This window comes from Neolamprologus multifasciatus, chromosome 7, assembly GCF_963576455.1.
Source record: "Neolamprologus multifasciatus chromosome 7, fNeoMul1.2, whole genome shotgun sequence".
Lineage (NCBI taxonomy): Eukaryota > Metazoa > Chordata > Actinopteri > Cichliformes > Cichlidae > Neolamprologus > Neolamprologus multifasciatus.
In genome coordinates, this window is record NC_140445.1 from 39,849,819 (window position 1) to 39,856,554 (window position 6,736).

Consider the following 6,736-nt stretch of genomic DNA (forward strand, 5'->3'; position numbering starts at 1 on the left):
CTGAAAGAGCCCAAGGAGCTCACTCAGAACTTTGTTAATGATGATCTCCATTTCCGTTGGTGTGTGTCAGCTCTTCCCCTTTTATTTTGGTGACAGGTTTTTCTTTTACTTCCTGTGTTTCTTTCCTTGATTCATGTCAACTGTCGTCCTGGTCCTCTTATTCGGTGCATGTATATCTGCTGTGAGTGTCCCTCTGCCCTCGATGCTGTGCTCCCTCGCTCAGTGATTCTGGGTATTTTACTTTTCAATGAATTTTCATTTCATTTCCTAATGGATTAATGGATCAGAGGCGTGTCAGCCTCCTGACTCGAGTCTGAGAGGATGATACAAGTGAGATGAGGTCAAGAAGAGCATACAGGTAACACCTGGACTGTGGGATGAATGTGGAGGAACACATTAAATACCTGATGTGGTAGAGTAGACATAAATGTTGGTAATACAGCAGTTCCGCAGTGAGGAGCTCAGTTCAGGAGATCTCGTCCTCCACGTTGGCTCCTGAGAGCTCAGGCAGATTTCAGGTGAAGCTTTAAAGTTCACAGGAAACAGCAAAGGTCACAAAAACTGAGGTCCGAGGAAGCAGCCAGGCCTGTTTGAGTCAGAAGGTCCAGTCTCACCTGCACTGAATGGACCAGCATCACAGAGGAGAAGGTTACAGGTGAAAGCAAGACGTCTGACGGTGCCGACGATGCAGCACTGGGGAGCCTCGTATGAGCTGAGCTCACACTGAGAGAGGTTACATTTAAGAGGTTAGGGTTCTTCACACTGACAGAAAGGAGACTGGTAGGACCAGGGCCGTACAGTGACGTTTAAAGGGGCGGGTGCTCAAAGTTAAAAAAGGGGCAGATAGAACAGGCTAAATAACAACATCTCACATTCATGACTAATCTAATATGGAATTGCATCACACTATATGACTGTCATCAGGTGGGACAATGCAAAGCAAATGTAGCCTATTATAAGACTGATGGTGTACAATGTTGCTGTTGAGGGATTACTGCTGCTCCTGTTGCTGATAGTGCTGGAGGGCAGGGCTGTGTTGTTCTGAGACTGTAGACATTAAAAAGTCCATAGGTAGTTAAGTAAACAAGTGCTTTGAGATAAAAAATAAAATGTAAAAAGATCGATGACAATGCTTGGAACCATAAGGCAACAGATTAAAAAAAAACCTGGGAAATAAACTGAAACCAGAATATTAGTAGTACAAAAGACAGAGGTGGTCATGGTAGGGTGAAAATGTATTTTTTTTTAAAAAAATCTATAGAGACAGTGTGTGTGTCCTGTTAGCACCTTCTAAACATCACAGAGCACAGAACATCACAGCATCAACTTTACCATGGGAGGGATTTGATTGTAGAACCGTAAAATCTTCTTTCTTTCTTTCTTTCTTTCTTTCTTTCTTTCTTTCTTTCTTTCTTGAGTGAAATAAAAGTCCTCCAGAAAAGAAGGGAAAAGTCCTGTAACTTACTTTAAAACAAAACATGTTTCCTAAAATGGTGGACAGAGCTACAGACCCCCTTGTAACACCCCTACCCAGTTAGCTAGCAGTTAATGACCACCACTACTTGTGCAGTTCATAAAAGGACATGTAATGTTTGTCGCGCTGTTGCACAAACAGCACGCTCATTTATTTCAGTTCATTAGTTTTTATAGAGTATAGAGTGCGCTGTACACCCTACTTACTGTTTTTTGTTTCAGTCTGCACCTTCCAGTTAATTTGCCTGCTTCTCCTCCACCACCTAGCCTGTAGAAAATGTGCGTGTACTTTGTGAGCTCGTTCCAGGTGTTGTGCCAAAAAGTGATTGTCTGCCAAAAACTGACTGCTTGTATTTAAACTGCTATAAATAACATGTTGGTCTATAATATGTGAAACAAATGTCAAATGTATCCCTCATGAATGATATCAAGTTATCTTGAGCAACAAACAACATTCCTGTAACAAGGTAGAAGCCGCAATCACTTTTTGGCAGTGACTTTTATGTATCCTTTATTCTTGTTGACTTTGAAAATGTCTCTTTTAAGAGTAATCTGGCCACGAGGACAGCTGAAATTGCAACAAATGCAAAAAAAAAAAATAGTTCTGTAAACATATTTTAGGTGGACAAAAGGAAGCTGATTGATTATAATGTAAGTACAATAACACAGGAAAAATTACAGAAACAGGTAATTTTTAAATTATATATATAACCCCTTTGTAATACCTGTTCACCAAAGTCTATTTAGCAACATACGGAACGATATTACACATAAAAAACACACGGAAACATTGGAAATCAGTTTTTGTCAGGCAATTAGTGATGGGTCGCGAACGAAACGACTCTTAGAGCCCGATCTTTGATGTGAATGACGCGAGCCGGCTCCTTATCGCGAGCCGTGGGGTTTCTTTTTCTTTCTCACCCTCTCTCTCGCACTTTTTTTCCACTTCACTCCGCATGTGAGCCTTGTGCTTTGCGCTGGGAAGAGGGGGGAGGGGCGGTAGTTACACTCGCAGTAGCACAGGAACAGAGCGGGAGGAAGAGAGAGCCAGGGACAACAACGTCACATTAGAAAGGTATAGTAATCATCCACAACTATTTTCAGTTGCAGATGATAAAGGATTCAGAAAGTTTATTCATGCAGGTCCATATAACAGAGAATGTGCATGTTCTTTTTGTTTTCATATTGTAATTTATTTTTAATTGTGTTGTGGTTTGCAGCGTTTTGTGTTGTTTCACCTTAAAATTGTTTAGAAGGAAAAAGCTGAAAATTTAAATAGTTGATTTTTGTATTATACGATTTATTTATTACATTTTATGTGGAGTGGCTGTTGAGAGTACCCAGCCTTCTTAGAGTCCCTGGGGGGGCGGGGGGGGGGGGGGGTACTGGAAGGTGCTCCACCTGGAGACTCTGTTGTCCTGCTGGGAGACTTCAATGCTCACGTGGGTAACGACAGCGAGACCTGGAGGGGCGTGATTGGGAGGAACGGCCTCCCTGATCTGAACCCGAGCGGTGCTTTGTTATTGGATTTCTGTGCTAATCACAGTTTGGCCATAACGAACACCTTGTTCGAACATAAGAGTGTCCATAAGTGCACTTGGCACCAGGACGCTCTAGGCCGTAGGTCGATGATCCATTTTGTAATCGTATCACCAGACCTGCGACCATATGTTCTGGACACTCGGGTAAAGAGAGGGGCTGAGCTGTCAACTGATCACCACCTGGTGGTGAGTTGGATCAGGTGGTGGGGGAGGACGCTGGACAGACCCGGTGCACCTAAACGCGTAGTGAGGGTGTGCTGGGAACGACTAGCAGAGGCCCCAGTCCGCGAGATCTTCAAAGCACACCTCCGGCAGAGCTTCAACAGCATTCCGAGGGAGACTGGGGACATTGAGTCCGAATGGAGCATGTTCAGCGTCTCCATTGCCGAAGCTGCTGCATTGAGCTGCGGCCGCAAGGTGGTTGGTGCCTGCCGTGGTGGTAATCCCCGAACCAAATGGACACCAGAGGTGAAGGGAGCCACCAGGCTGAAGGAGGAGTCCTATTGGGCTTGGTTAGTCTGTGGGACTGCGGGAGTATGGGGTGTCTGGCTCATTGCTACGGGCCATTCGATCCCTATACAACCATTGCAAGAGCTTTCTAGGCGCAGCCAAGTGGCGGAGGGCTTTCACTTTGGTGGCCTCAGAATCTCATCTGATGCAAGACTGACTGATGCAAGCCAGATCCTTTTCTTTAGCAAAATTGAGATTAATAGTTACATTTTATTGTGGGGGGCAAAGACAGGGCTTTATACGCACATACACATTAATAAAAACAAAAAACAAAAAAACCCTTCTCTCCTCCTGCCTGTGCAAACAAGCAGCATCGTCTCCATACATCTGCTGTTTCCTTGGTTACCTGTAATAGTGCACATGCACACACACACACACTGGTTGTATCCCAGTTCAGGGTCTGCAGCCTTTTTTTTTTTTTTTTTGACTACGATTTATTGACAAAGCACAAAATACAGATATACAAATACAAAATAGCAAACACAATGTCAGGGGGTTCGTATAAAACGGGGGTCAAATCACTAACAACAGGATTTCTAAACAACATTAAGACCCCAGCAGGGATAGCATCAAACACTATGGCATATTCCTTTGGTGGAACAGGAAGACCATATGTATTCAAAAACTCTGAGTAACAGAGTAAACCTCCAACAGGATTTACAAGCTGTGCAACACGATGAATCCCATTATCAAACCAATTACTTAAAAACACAGACTTACGTTTGTATAAAATGTCTCTTTTGTTCCAAATATAGTATCTATGTGGAGACAAGTTGTGTTTATAAATCAATGACCAGGAAAGAAGCATTTGTTTATGAAAGTTGGATAGTTTTAAAGGGATTTTATCGATATTGTAATTACAAAGCAAAAGAAAGTTAAGACCACCAATTTTTGAGAAAATATAATTGGGAATAAAGTTCCAAATTGAGGTTGGGTTCCTGAAAAATGGTTTAATCCAGTTTATTTTAAACACATTGTTTAATGAGGAGAAGTCAAGAAAGTTTACTCCACCATGTTGGTATGAGTTGGATAAAACTGATCTTTTAATATAATGAATTCTATTCTTCCATATGAAATTATAAATAAGTCTGTTAATATCTGCCAGGGTTTCTTTATTTACATCAAGAGACAAAGCAGCATAAGTTAGACGAGATAAACCCTCTGCCTTTGTGAGTAAAACTCTCCCTTTAATGGATAAATCCCGCTGCAGCCAAGCATTTAGCTTTTGTTGTGTTTTGTCCAAAATTGGAGTGAAATTAAGGGAGCACCTGGTGGATTGATTTTTATTAATGACGATACCAAGGTAAGTGACAGACTCTTTCACTGCTGCCAGCGATAGACTGGTACAATTTCTAAGGGCAAGCAGTTCACATTTGCCAATGTTTAGGTGGAGTCCTGAAGCTAAAGAAAAGGCATTAATTGTGTTAATAGCCATCTGCATTTTTTCTGAAGCATTTTTTAAAAAGAGAGTGGTATCATCAGCAAGTTGACTAATGAATATTTCTTCATCCGCAATTGTTATACCTTTCAGAGGACTGCGTCTAAGATAATCAGAGAGGAGTTGAGCACAGATAAGTATGGGGAGATGGGGCAGCCTTGCCTGATACCGCAAGTTAAGTTAAACCTAGGTGATGTACCTGCTTGTAGTTTGATGGAGCAATTTATATTTTTGTACATTGTTTTAATAGCATTCTGAAAATAAGGACCAAAGCCAAATTTGTCCAAAGCCTGAAAAATAAAACCATGTTCAATCGTATCAAACGCTTTGCAGAAACCTACAAATAAGATAAAGCTATAATCCCTACACAAATCTGCATAATCAATTAGGTCAAAAACAAGTCTAATGTTGTTGGATATGTGTCTGTTAGCCATAAAGCCAGACTGAGTTTCATTTATAATATCATTCAAAACAGCTTTCAGTCTTTTGGCAAAGATCTGAGCTAGGATCTTATTATCATTATTAAGGAGGCAAATTGGCCGCCAATTGTCAATATAAGTGGGATCTTCCTTTGGCTTTGGGATTAGGGTTAACAGACCTTGTGATAAAGTGGGGGGGGAAGAGACTGATTTATAAGACTTTCAGTGTATACATTAAGAAGAAATGGAGCCAGTTGATCTGCAAAAGTAATGTAAAATTCAGAGGTTAAGCCATCGGTTCCTGGGGATTTATTAAGTTTAAGATGTCGAATAGCAGGTAGCACTTTACTAATAGATATCGGTCTATCACAGAAACTCATCTGATCTTCTTTAACTGTTCGCACATCAGGGATTTGTTCCATAAAGTTCAGAGCAGCACTCTCATCAAACTCTGACTTGTATAAATTTTTATAAAAATTGGAGCAATAGGTGGAGACTTTTTGGGGGTCATCAGTTATAATACCGTCAATATTAAGTCTCCGAACAGAACGTTTAGAACGAGGGTCTGCAGCCTTAAAGGCTGCATTTTAAGGCCGATTACGTCACAGCGACACGACAAAGGCTGTCCCAATTCAAAGGCTGCTCGAAATGTGGCCTTCAAATGCGTCCTTCATTTCCCTGAATTTTAAGGCTGTGGCGGTGAAGACTTCGTGGCCCAACATATCCCAGACTTCATAGCGCGGCGGTGGGAGTGGATAATTTTGCCGAAAAAAACGGCGGAAGAGGGGCAGACGAAGAGTAAACTTTTAAAAGTAAGTTCTGAATATTATGTCACTTATTTATGTGCGAATGTTTAATAATGAAGAACATTAAAACATTACTGTTGGCCACATGTCGGCAAAGTTATGTGACATTAGTGACGTTTGTACGTTCAGCTTTTACTTGGTTTTAAAGCCTTTACTTCAAAAGATACACTGTTCAATTGTTGGCCTTAATCTTACAGAGAATGTGATGATTTTATGGATAATTAAAGTCAGTCATATATCCACAAACACAACAAGCTGAAAGTCAGTGATGCTGCTCGGTTTGCAGTCCTGAATTTCACGGCACAAGCAGATTCACTGCACTGTTAATGTTAGCTGTGTTATATTGCTGCCTGTGTTCGGTGGTGTCGAGCCAAACTGACTTTAATGTGTGTTTGAACGAGCTGACGGTTCACTCGTTAAGCTGAAAGAAAGATGCTTTAATCACAGGAGTCACACATGTGTCCACTTTACCATCTGGGAACTCTTCTTGTTTAGCACTCGCAATAACACAAACACTAAATCCTCCTGTTTGTAGCAGTGTATACACCT